At 63.8% G+C, this 12054-nt stretch overlaps 1 protein-coding gene across 26 annotated transcripts in view; it reads right to left on the reverse strand.

Annotated features, from left to right (window-relative positions):
* NRXN2 (neurexin 2) overlaps positions 1-7549 on the reverse strand; it is a 94719-nt gene extending 87170 nt beyond the window's left edge. For 22 of the 26 annotated variants that reach the window (XM_055141467.1, XM_055141460.1, XM_055141459.1 and 19 more), the window contains exon 1: positions 7340-7548. The gene's annotated coding sequence lies outside the window, so the exon portion shown is untranslated. Of the gene's footprint in view, positions 1-7339 lie in introns of all 26 variants that reach the window. The other 4 variants (XM_055141478.1, XM_055141483.1, XM_055141477.1 and 1 more) reach the window with 1 other exon arrangement.
* Between the last annotated feature and the right edge of the window lie 4505 nt (positions 7550-12054).

Genomic DNA, 12054 nt, shown 5'->3' on the forward strand with positions numbered 1-12054 from the left:
TTATTTTGGGGAGGGAGGAAGGGAAGAAGGTGGGGGGAAGCCTGGGAGAGAAGCGGGAGGGGCGGGAGTTGAGGGAGAGACCGTGAAAGAGGGAAGATGGAAGGGGAGAGGAAGGCCAGCCAGGGTGTGACAGCGCCAGAGACCAGAGTGACCGGCAGAGGGATGGGGCGCAAGGTGGCCGGTGAGAGAGGAGACAGGTAACAAATGCAAACTTCCAAACTCACACAGGCCCCGGGGCTGGGCCTTCTGGTGACGGGTTTTGTTTTGGGGTCCACAGCTGGTAAGACTCCCCCAGTTTGTTCTTCTGGGGACTGAACAGAACGATGCTGGGGAGCAAACCCGGGGCTCACGCACGCCGAGGAATTGTCCAGCCCGTGGAGCTCTCTCCTGCCCCTATGCGGGACGTATTTACCCATGATATTTTTCTTTCTTTTTTTTTTTTTTTTTTTGCTTTTTGGGTCACACCCGGCGATGCACAGGGGTTACTCCTGGCTCTGCACTCAGGAATTACCCCTGGTGGTGCTCAGGGGACCATATGGGATGCTGGGAATTGAACCCGGGTCGGCCGCATGCAAGGCAAACGCCCTACCCGCTATGCTATTGCTCCAGCCCCCATGATATTTTTCTCCATAGTTATTCCCCCAAGAAGTCTCAGCACCTGCCCAAGGTCACACGGCCAGTGAGTGGCGGCGGGAGTAGGGGCCTGGGGTGCCCGGCCTCAGCTGTCGCAGGGTCCAGCATCTCCGTGAAGGAGACAAAGGGGCCAGGGCAGGGCTCAGAGAGTAGGAGCCGGACCATGGGGCTGGAGGAGTATGATGATGCCTTGCAAGCGTGAGGCCCTGGGTTCGATCCCCACCCCTGCCACTTGCAGGCCCGAGGCACCCCCACGACAAAAAAGATCAATTCTTTTTAAAAAGAGGGGTATGAAGGCTGGAGAGATGGTACAGGTGCTTGTCTTACAAGTGGCTGACCCAGTTTAATCCCCAGCATCATTCGGTCCCCAAGCATTGCCCCAAGCTGCCCTGAGCCCAGAGCCAGGATTAGCCCTGGAGCGCGGCCAGGTGTGGCTCCCAAACAAAAACAGAGCTATGAGAGAGGAAGCGGCTGCGGGAAGCGCCAGAGACCCCTCTTTTTAGAAAAACAGAGCCAGGGGTGAGCGGAGAGTGTCAGGAGAGCTGGGAAGGGGGCTGGCAGGCCTGGGAAGGCAGGAAGTCACCTCGCCTGGGTGTCGTCTCCAAGAGCCCCTCAAAGCCCAACATTTAGGTTCCCCCCAGGCCTCGAAGCCCCGGTGGGTACTCCAGAGTCTTGGCCAGTGGCCCTCTGTGGCTGCCCCTTCCAGGCAGGGGGGCGGCAAGGCAGCTAGCCCCCGACACACACACTGCCGGGTTATATATAGCTTTGCCGCTGCTGCTCCTCATTGGGTAATGGAGATAATTAACATGCGCGGGCTAATTAGCCAATCAAATTAAATGCAGCACCTGCTCCCAGCCTGATTGACGCCCTTACCCCCCCCCCGTGTGCACCCCCACTCCAGCCCAGGGCAGAGGAGGGGAACCCTCAGGCTGGGAGGAGAGAAGGGCCAAGCAACCCCTCTTTTCTAAGAGGGGCAGCCAGAGACCCTCTCCCCAAAAAAACCAAATCTCCTCCCTTGTAGGGAGGTGTCCTGTCTGGGTGGCTCTGCCCCTACCTCTGCCCCCAACCCACCTCTGGGCACTATTTGGGGGAGGGAATTAACTTGATTTCCCCTGGCTGAGGGAATAAGATTCCTGCCTACCCCTCCCCTCAGCCAGCGGAGGTGCGGGGTACCAAGAGTATCAGGCCCGACCCACCCTCTGACCCAGAGCCTCGGGCACAGCCCCACCTTCTGGGGGCTTGGGGGTCCTTGCTGAGAGAAACCTAAGGGCAAGGTCTCCCAGTGTCTCCCTGGTGGGGGCTGGTGAGAACTGGCAGCACAGCCTGGCGGGCGCCCAGATCCTGAGCAGGCAGCGTGCCCTGGGCGGGAGCGGGGGTGCCCACAAGTGAGGTCCAGCCCCGGGTGCGGCCTGGGAGGGTGGTGTCAGGGGGCGGGCAAGGGCACGGCCTGGCCCCTCCGGCCTCATTGCTCATTCTGCACAGCGCAGCCCGCTGGCTCCGGCTGACCTGGCCGGCTGCCGGGGGTGGGGGCTGCGGGCTGGCCGGCGAGAGCCCCAGCCCTCCCTGGGGCCCCTTCTCCTGATGCCAGACACCCCGGGGGCAGCTTCAGGCTGCAAGGCTAAGGGAGCCCCAGGAGGAAGGTGGGCTCAAGGGACATCCAGGCGCCCTAGCCCCCGCCGCCAGCTCTCCATCCTCCCCGCCGCCCCACCTGCCCTGGACCAGGCACCCCCATTCTTCCTCCCCACTCCCCTCACAGTCCTTCTGCCCACCCTCCTCCCTGCCCTGGCCCCCACCCCCCACCTTCTCCCCACCCCTCTCAGCCCTCCCCACCCAGGACCCACCTGAGGCTACTCCACTGCCCTCAACCCCAGCTTCACGCTGCCTGTTCTGCGCCCCCGGGCTCCTGCAATGCAGCGGAAGCCCCTGTGTGCCCAGAACCCAGGGACCAATCCCTAAGACCCACCTGCCCTAGTACCCACAGCACTGGCAGACTGACATCAGGTGCCCGTGAGGGGGCTCCTGCTCCTCTGGGAACCCATCGCCCTCCTACCACCCCAGCCGTGTACCCAGGTGCCGGGGGGGGGGGTCAGGCAGTGCCCTCCACACCGCTGCCACCTGCTCCTCAACAGTCCCCATGTGGAGGGCCCCTGGCTCCTCTGGCACCACTGGTATCTGGGCTGAAATTCTGGGACTTCAGGCGGGAGCCCCGGAGCATGTTTGTGATTGAAGCTCCCCTAGTTCTCAGAAGGGGCATCACCCAGCCTGGCACACAGGAAGGTGAGTTGGAAAAATGAACAAATGGGGTCACATCACCCACACCTACCATCTGAGCTCCGAGCCACCTTCCTCCCTGATCCTGTCCCCGGGCTGACATGGCGGGGGAGGAGAAATCCTTGATTGTCCCCTAAAAGTGCACACTGACCCCACCGAGAAGGACAGATGGACCCTGCCCACGCTGCAGAGTCAGACTCGAATCCACAAGCTGACCTCCATTCTAGACGCTTCCTATGGGCACCACGAGCCTCCACCTGACCCACCCTTCAGGACCCTCAACCGAGACACGAGGCTGAAACTTGCTGGCAATGGTCTGCGCAGAACCGGGTCCCCGCATCCTCACCCCGCCCCGCCGCACCTCTAGGCCCGGGGATGCCAGCCTCCCGGGCTCTCCTCGCCTCACGCCAGCTCCCTCCTGCCAGCTGGGAGTGTGACAGCAGGGCCTCCCCCAGGCACCGGGAAGAGCAGGCTTTCCACACATTCTGGTGGCCCCAGAAGGCAGCGTGGCCAGGTGGGAGCGTGTGCGCCGGGGAGGGCGGTTTTGGCTCGAGCTAGAGCGAAACTTGCTGGCAAGTCCCCGGCATCCAGGAGTGGAGGAGGCTGCGTCCGGGAGGGGGTGGGGTGAGCTCCCCATCTGCGGAGGTGTGCAAGCCGGCAGAGGATTGGGGGCATGGGGGTCACCCTGCATCCACGGGGAGGGAGACAGCAAGTGATTGTGCCCAGGGTCCTGTCCAGTCACTGACATGCCTTCTCTCCCCCCTCAAGCCACCTCCCCCGTTCTGTGACCTCGAGAGACCAAGGGACACCCCGCTTCTAGCAGGTCCACATTCTCATCCTGCCCGCTGCCCCTCACGGCGGGCCAACCCAGTGAAGGGGGAGACGGGGGTGCTCCACGCACTGACTCTGGAGCCTCCCCCATTTTCCACTGTGTGACCTTGGGCCAGTGACTTAACCTCTCAGGTGTCCACGCCTGCATGTGTGAAAGACAAAGGCAGCCTTGGCCACATGAAGAGTAGCGCAGTGCAAAGCACTCGGGGCCTGGCATAGACGGAAGCGCGTGCGCTATTAATAACCGCTTCCAACATGCCTCATCTCCGCGCTTCACAGTTTGCAAAAGTCCACGTGTCAGGGTCGCAGAGAGACCTCCATGGTGGGAGCCCAGGCAGCTATGCAGGACTCCCGGGCTCAATCCCCAGCACCATAGGGTCCCCTGAGCACTGCTGGGAGCAGCCCCTGAGTACCAAGTTGGGAGTAACCCCCGAGCACCAGGGGTATGACCCTCCCCCTTCAAAAAAAAAAAAAGTTCATTCATTGCAACAGTTCACTATCTCCTGTTTCTTTCAAATGTCACCAGGACCTGGACAGGGCGGGAGCCAGGCGGGTGTCCTTGCTGCATGGCTTTGTAGCTGGGGGCACTTAGGCTCAGAGATGTGATGTTCCACCCCCTGCCCCCCAGACCACAGGACTGGGAACCGTAGAGCTGGCACGGCTGGGAAGGTGGGAGAGGGAGGAATGGGTCCGAGGAGCCGGGCAGGCACCCCCTCAGGTCTCTGCAGACGCGGAGACAGCCTGCAGGGCCAGGCATCAGCGCCAGAGCTGAGGGGTGCATGACGAGGCTGTTGTCAGGTGTGGGGGGCTGAGATGGTGGGCTGGGGACCACGGAGCAGCTGAATGACTCGGCAGAGTGGGGGCCGGAGCACAGGTGCCTAGGAACTTGGGGGTGAGTGGTGGGAGGGCTGAGCTCACCCCTCTGCACAGCTGGGGGACACCAAGCAAGGTGGGTGCACCCCAGTGACGCAGAGGGGACAGATGGCTTCCAGGGGCAGGCTAGTGAGTAAGCCGGAGGTGCCAGGAGTTTTGTTCTTAGGTGGGGCGGCAGGTGTGCGTGCGTGCACGGACAGTTACAAGAATGACGATGCAAACAGCTCCCTCTGGCTGGGACCTTGGCGTCTGCCTGACATGTGCCCCAGGGCCAGCTCAGCCCACGAAGCGCTGTGCCCGGGCGGAGGCCTGCAGAAGCACACGCGTGCGCCACACAGCCAGGCCTCTTGTCCTCAGAAGCACATCACCTCATCTTTGCCGGCACCCCTGGAGATCGGTGGGAGGACCCCACTTTACAGATGGGTAAACTGAGGCTCGGCTGAGCGGCACCCGTGCAGCCTCCACCTCCCTCGCCCCGCTGGCAGCTGAGAAGCAGCTCTGCCAGCCCGCCAAGGGGCCGGCTGGGGGTACCCAGCAAGCACCCTGCCTGCGGCACCACTGGGTCGGGCGCTGAGCCGCCACAACAGATGGAGCCGCAGGGTGGGTGGCATGTGAGACACATGGAGGGGTGTCCCCACGGGGGTTGCGCGTGGGAGCCGGGGATGAATGGGCAGCGTGGCTCCAGCGCCAGGCGGGGCTCGTCTCTGCGTGAGGATGTGCGGGACGCGGGCACTGGGCGCGGGGTTACCCTGGGGTGTAGCGAGCTCAGGGTCGGGCCTGCCGCTAACAGGGTTTTCTGAGTCTAGAGTCCGAGAAAGCAAGTGAAAAAGCAAGAAAAAGAACAAGGGAGAGCAACTTAGGGGTGAGCCTTGGCCTCAAGCGGTGCCGGCAGCCCCCCTGTGCCCACAGGCCGCGGGGGAGGCCGGGCAGAGTTCTGAGGGCGACGGAACAGGGAGGCCGGGGCGCCCGCAGGGCATGTTCCTGGAACTGAGAGGGGTTTGTGTCACAGCCTGGAGCCTGCAAAGGGGAGGGGTGGGGGTGCCAATGTGGCGTGGGGGCGCCGCGGGTATATTGGGGTGCTGTGGGCCAGGGAGGCGTCTCCCCGGGCGGAGCATGGGGGCGGTGTGCGCCGGGAGGCGGGCTGTGTATGCAGGTGTGTGTCTGTGTGGGTGTGTGTGTCTGGGCGGGTGCCACTGAGCATCCGTCTCATGTCGGGGTGTCTGTGTGACAGGCGAGGGCGGGCGGGCTAGAGAGGGAGTCAGGAGAAGAGGAGTCCCCGCAGTCCTTCCGGAACCCAGCCCCCTCCTCAGGAGCTCAGTGTGTGGGGGAGCCAGAGCAGAAGAGTCCTGGGCTCCCGTGGAGACCGACCCAGGCACCCCCTCTGCTGTGGGTCCTGCACACCCCTTCGTTGTGGGGGTCACTGGGAAACCTCTGGGGCCAGGCCCAGTGAAGGAACACCCGGCCGGCCCCCAAAGGTCCACCCAGTGGGGCCAGTCCCTAGAAGCAGGAGGAATCAGGGGCCAAAGCAGAGCAAGCACCCCCAAACTGAACACCCCACAGCTAACAGAGCAGCCAGACTGCCTCTTCCTGCCCTCTGCCTCGCCTCTTCCTTCCCTGGTAGGAGACAGAGGTGCAGAACCCCAAAGCCCCCTCCCCAGGGCCACCAGACAGTGGGAAGAAAGGGGGCACAAGGAAGAGGCAGGAGGGGCTGTCTGGAGGCGCGCCCTGGTCCACTTCCCGCCCCACAGCCCCTAAACAGAGCCCCAGCCCTCGAGAGGAAGGAGCCCCCTTACAGGTCGGGCCAGCCGCCCTTCCGCCCGAAAGGGCCCCTCCCATACCTGGCGGCCTCACTAAGGCCCCAAATGCCATACCCAGGACTGGGGGCGGGGAGGAGTGAGGAAGACAACAGCCCCCTCCCCGCGTGTCGCCTCCAAGAGTCCAGCAAGGGTTCAAGGGCTCCGGGCTGCCCTGGCACTAGGCGGCTGGGAGGGGCTGGGCGGTGGGAAAGAGGGTCCCCGCGCCTCTCCCGCAGCATCTCTGACCAACCCTGTCGCCGCCCCCCTCCTCCCCAACCCATCTCCCTCTCCCCCGCACCTCTGCTCCTCAGCCCCCCTCCCCACCTTTCCGGGGCTCTCCCCAGCACACCGGCACCCTCCCCATGGCTCCTGCCCCAGCCTCAGCTGCCCCGACCTCCCATCTCCCCGGTAAGGGCTGCCCTGCCGGTGCCCCCAGGAAAAGCCCTGGCCGCCACCCACCCCCCACACTCCTCTCTCCCTCTCCAGCCCCCCTGCTTCTCCTCCCCGGAAGCCCAGTTCCTCCCCGGGGTCTCCCCTGCAGACCCTGCCAAGCACGACAACCCTCCAACCCCCTGGCAGAGCAAGGCTGCCAGCCCTTGGGGCGAGCACGGACTGTGGACCCCCCCTTCCGTGGCTCCCTCCCAGCCTGACGGACGCACCTCCTCCTCTCCCGTCCCTTCCCCCACTGACCCTCCCTCCCACCCACTCCAGTCACCCCAGCCCAGGGCCACTGCCCCTTGGACTGGGAGTCTCCGACCCCCAAGCGCCCCCCCCAGCCGCTTAGCCTCCTCGTTGTCACCCAGCCAGTCCTCAGCGCGGCAGCGCCCCCGCCCCCCAATCCATCCTTCCTGCCTCCCCCGCCCCTCCGATCGCTCCCCTCCCCCGATCGGCTCCCGCCCCCCGCCCGCTCCGCCGCAGCCCCCCCTCCCCAGTACCTGCTTCTGGGGGCTCCAAGAGCTAGAGGGTGGGGATCGAAGCCCCAGGGCCGCCCCGACTCCGGCGGGTGGCAGAGCTCGGACCGGCGGTGTGGGCCGCCTCGCGCCTCTCTCGCTCCCCGCCGCGTCCCCGCCCGCCCCGCCGCGGTGCCGCTCGGAGGAGGATGCTCGGCGAGTCAGGGCGGCTGCTCCCGCCGCCGCATCCCTGCAACACCGACTGACGGCAGCATCAGCACCAGGGCCCGCCCCCGGGGCGCGAGCATTGGGCCACGCCGCGCCAACGGACGAGCGGCGCGGCCAATGGGAAGGCCGAGAGGCCGCCAGCCCCGCGGCTCCCCGGGTCCCCACCTCCCTCCCCAGCGAGGGACCCAGGCGTCCCGGCCCCCGAGCAGCAGAGCTCCTTCCCGCCCCTCGCGGGCCTCGGTCGGGGCACCTGGCCCCCACAACCCGGCAGGCCCTCAACCCAGCCCCTATACCTTTTGCGTGAAGCCAGGAGCCCTAGAGTCTCGCAGATTGGGTTGGGCCCCTGGGTCCCGCACCCCCGGCGGGAGAGCTCGTGTGGCCGCGCCCCCAGCCCCACACGAGCCCAAGGGAAGGCTGTGGGCCCGGACTTGTGGCACTGAGCTGGTACCCGGCGGGGCCCGGACCGCAGCGCCCTCTGCTGGCCATGCCCATGGCCGGACCCGGGCTGCAAGGAGCCCCAGGAGGGGGACCTCCCCCGAGGCTTTGGGGGGCTTTTTCCAAGAGTAGCTGGGTCTCCCCTTCCCGCCGTCCGAGGGCTGCGTGGCTGCCGCAAGGGCTGCGGAGGGAGCTCTGCACAGCTCGGGTGCTGGGGGCCGGGGTGCTTTGGGCAGAGGTGAGACTGGGGGCTTGGCGTTCCTACCTCTGCCTCTCGGAACGCTAGAGTTGGAACCTGCAGAAGGGTGGAAGTCGGTGTGGAGGAGGGACAGGCTGCGCAGATGGGAACCCCCCGGAGAGGCGCCGGTAGCGGCCACCTCCTGACCTTCTCTCCCACCGTAGGAGTTTGAATGAGTTTGGCTGGGTGCAGGGGACCCGACGTGAGTGTGAGAGGGAGGACGGGATCTTCCCCGTGAGAGGCTCCAGCTGGAGCTGGACACTGGCTGTGTGTGCATGGACGTGCCAGACCCCTAGGACAGCCCATTCAGGTCCTGGCTCCTGCCGCAGGGACTCTGGCCGCTCAGCCAGAGGTGCCGTGTAAGGACGCACACGCCACCAGGAAAGCACGCGTGGGCACGCCAGAGCGCCCACAGCTGCACGCAGCTCTCCGTGCCACACAGGCGTGCCCAAAGGGACACTGGCAGAAAAGCCCCGCCCGGGAGACAAGTGCACACACACAAACTCGCCTGCGCAGACTGGTACACAGGGAGCCGAGGCCCGCCCAGGGGAATCGGCACCCTGAGACCTGCCCAGGTCACACTCACTCGCCCTACCCCCACCCCCGGTGCGTCACAGACGGATCAGTCACAGAAGAGCAGGGCGCCCCCCCACAGAGGTCTCTCCCGCCGGGAAAGGGGGCCTGCGGGGGGCAGGGATGTCTCAGGGATCAGGCAGAGAGATCCCGGAGCCAGGTGCCAGACTGCAGGCGCTGACCTTGGAGAGACCCTCAGGCTGGCCCCGCCAAGGCCACTAGAGGAGCCAGAGAATGGGAAGTGCTGAGTCAGGGGCTGTGGTGGAGATCACCTCTGAGCCCGCGGCCGCCGGACCCTGGCTCCTGCAGCCCGGAGCTGCAACCCCCACACACACACCACAGACACGCCAACAAACAAAGAGACACACACCACAGAGAGACACACATACCACAGAGACACCACACCATGGACACAGAGACACATACCACACAGAGACACCACACCTCAGACACAGAGACATACACCACAGAGACACCACACCTCGGACACAGAGACACACAGACACACACCGCACAGAGACACCCCACACATAGAGAGACACCAAACCATGAACACAGAGACACACAGACACATATCACAGAGACACCACACCTCAGACAGACATACACCACAGAAACACCACACCTCAGACACAGAGGCACACAGACACACCACACAGAGATACCACACCTCAGACACAGACACACAGAGATGCACACCAGAGACACACACAAGACACCAAACCACAGATACACAAAGACACACACCACACACACACACACACACACACCACAGAGACACCCTACCATGGACACACACAGATGCACACCACAACACAAAACAGACACTCCACACAGAGACAACACACCATGGACACAGATGCACAATACAACACACCCACACAGACCAACCACACAGAGATACCGCACCGTGGACGCAGAGACACACACACCACACCAAACAGACACACACACCACAAAGACACCACACCATGGAAAGACACACACCATACATATGCACCACACAGAGACACAACACCATGGACACAGACCCACACAAACTAACACAGACACACACAGACGCAACACACTACACAGACACACCATGCAGACACACCTCATGGACACACACATACATTGCACAGAGACACACACACCACCCACAGGCAAAGCGCAAACAGCACAGACACACAGAGACACAAAGGCACACACAGACGCAGACAAAGACCACACACACTGACTTCTCTGTCCACGCCCCCGGCGTAGATGGACACACACGCGTGCAGTGACTCTCAAAGAGGGTCTCCCAGACCCTGACAGGCGGGGAGCACATGTGCCCGCTCCTGCCCCCCTGCTGGGCCCCCTCTGCTCATCAAGGGCAGGAAAGGTCACCTGACCTCTGCCGCCCTGCCCCCGCCATCCCCCCCAGGGCCAAGGACAGACCACCCCACGGAGTTGGGGTCCCCCTTCTGTGACGACAGCCCCCCTCCAGACAGCCCTGAGGGGGCCCCTCTCCCGGGCAGTGCTGGAGGACGAGGTGCCACCAAAAAACAGCTTGTGTGTCCGGGCACGCGCACGCCTGCCACACTCACACGGGCACGTGCAAATGGCCCCGTGTCACGCTCCGGCAGGCGGGCTGGGCACACGCAGAGACACACGCGGAGCAGCCCGGGCTGCGGGGAGGAAGGAGGCAGCGCGGGAGGCGGGAGAGGAGCCGGGCGCGCTGCTCTTCACAACACAATCGCCGTCTGTTGTTATAGCAACTCAGCCCCCAAATCGTGAAACGGATATTACAGCCTCCAGAGGGGGCGGGGTGGGGGACAGGGGTGGGGGCCTGCAGCTGGGAAGAGGGTGGAAGGAGGAGGGACCCTTGGACAAAAAGTAGCCGGCCAGGGGGACAAGGGGTCCCACAGGGGGAGAGTCAGGCAGGGGCCCCGAGAACCCTGAGGGAGGGGCCGAGGCCAGGCCAGGTCTGCAGATGACGCCCCTGACACGCCTTGCGGAAAGGGTTGGGATGCTTCAGCCTGCACCCCGGGGTCCTGCTCGAAGGTCAGAACTGCTACCTGGAGTCTCCCGACCCCACGCTCCAGCTTCAGACCCTTTCAAAGGCCTTCACATCTATTTACTTATTTTTGGTAGGGGGACCACACCCAGTGATATTCAGGGGTTACTCCTGGCCCTCTGCACTCAGGACAGTGCTCAGAGGACCATACAGGAGGCTGGGGATTGAACCCAGGTCCGCTGTGCACAAGGCAAGTGCCTTACCCCTTGTACTATTGCTCTATGGGCCCCCTTCATAAGAGCTCAGCCCACCTTTACTCTGGCCAGCCTTAGAGACTGCCTTAGGGTCCCTCAGACAGCAGGACATCCCCCGGCCCACACACACACACACACACATAGCATACTCAGGAGGCAGTGCCAATGCATGCAAACACACACACACACATACACACACACACACACACCCGCATGTGGCCCACTCAGGATGATGGGGTGGGGTAGACCTCCGGAGCCGAGGCAAGATCAATAAGCATTTCCCCGGGCGGTCACCGTCCTTCCGGCTGCCCTGCTGCTGGTCCCTTCCTCCCCCGCTCCCCGCAGCTGCCCTCCCAGGCCTCTGGGGCTGGGGTGAGCGGAGCGGGGCTCCCAATTGCTAGAACTCCAGCCGGGCTAGGAGACCGCTCAGCCGTGAGCGCGGGGGTCGGGACACAGATGCAGCCACATTAGGTTATAGACCCTCAAGATTCTGAATTCCCCAAGACTTTTTGGGGGGGGGGAGTGGGGGGAGTGGGGGACACATCCTGCGGCACTCTGGGCTGACTTTTGGTTCTGTGCTCAGGGATCACTCCTGGCAGGGCTCAGGGTGTGCTGGGGATAGAACAACGCTTTTTATTAGGTCACACCCGGTGATGCTCAGGGGTTACTCCTGGCTCTGTACTCAGGAATTATCCCTGGCGGTGCTCAGGGGACCAGATGGGCTGCTGGGAATCGAACCTGGGTTGGCCACATGCAAACGCCCTACCCGCTGTGCTATTGCTCTAGCCCCAAAGCAAGTGCCTTAACCCAACACTATCTCTGGCCCCATCCATAAGATTCCAGATTCTTCTCCCTCCACCCACTTCAGATTCTTCTGCTTCCCGACTTTTAGGTTTAAAGGCTCCATTCCCCCAGGATCCCCCACTTGCCAAATCCCAGACCTACGAGATTCTCTGACTACCGAGTTCACGACCCCCAACTCCTACCCCTTCGATTAGCACCCCACCCCCAAGCCCCCGCGAGCATTTCAGGCTCCGAGGGTCCAGGTTAG

The sequence above is a fragment of the Sorex araneus genome, chromosome 6 (genome assembly GCF_027595985.1).
Source record: "Sorex araneus isolate mSorAra2 chromosome 6, mSorAra2.pri, whole genome shotgun sequence".
Lineage (NCBI taxonomy): Eukaryota > Metazoa > Chordata > Mammalia > Eulipotyphla > Soricidae > Sorex > Sorex araneus.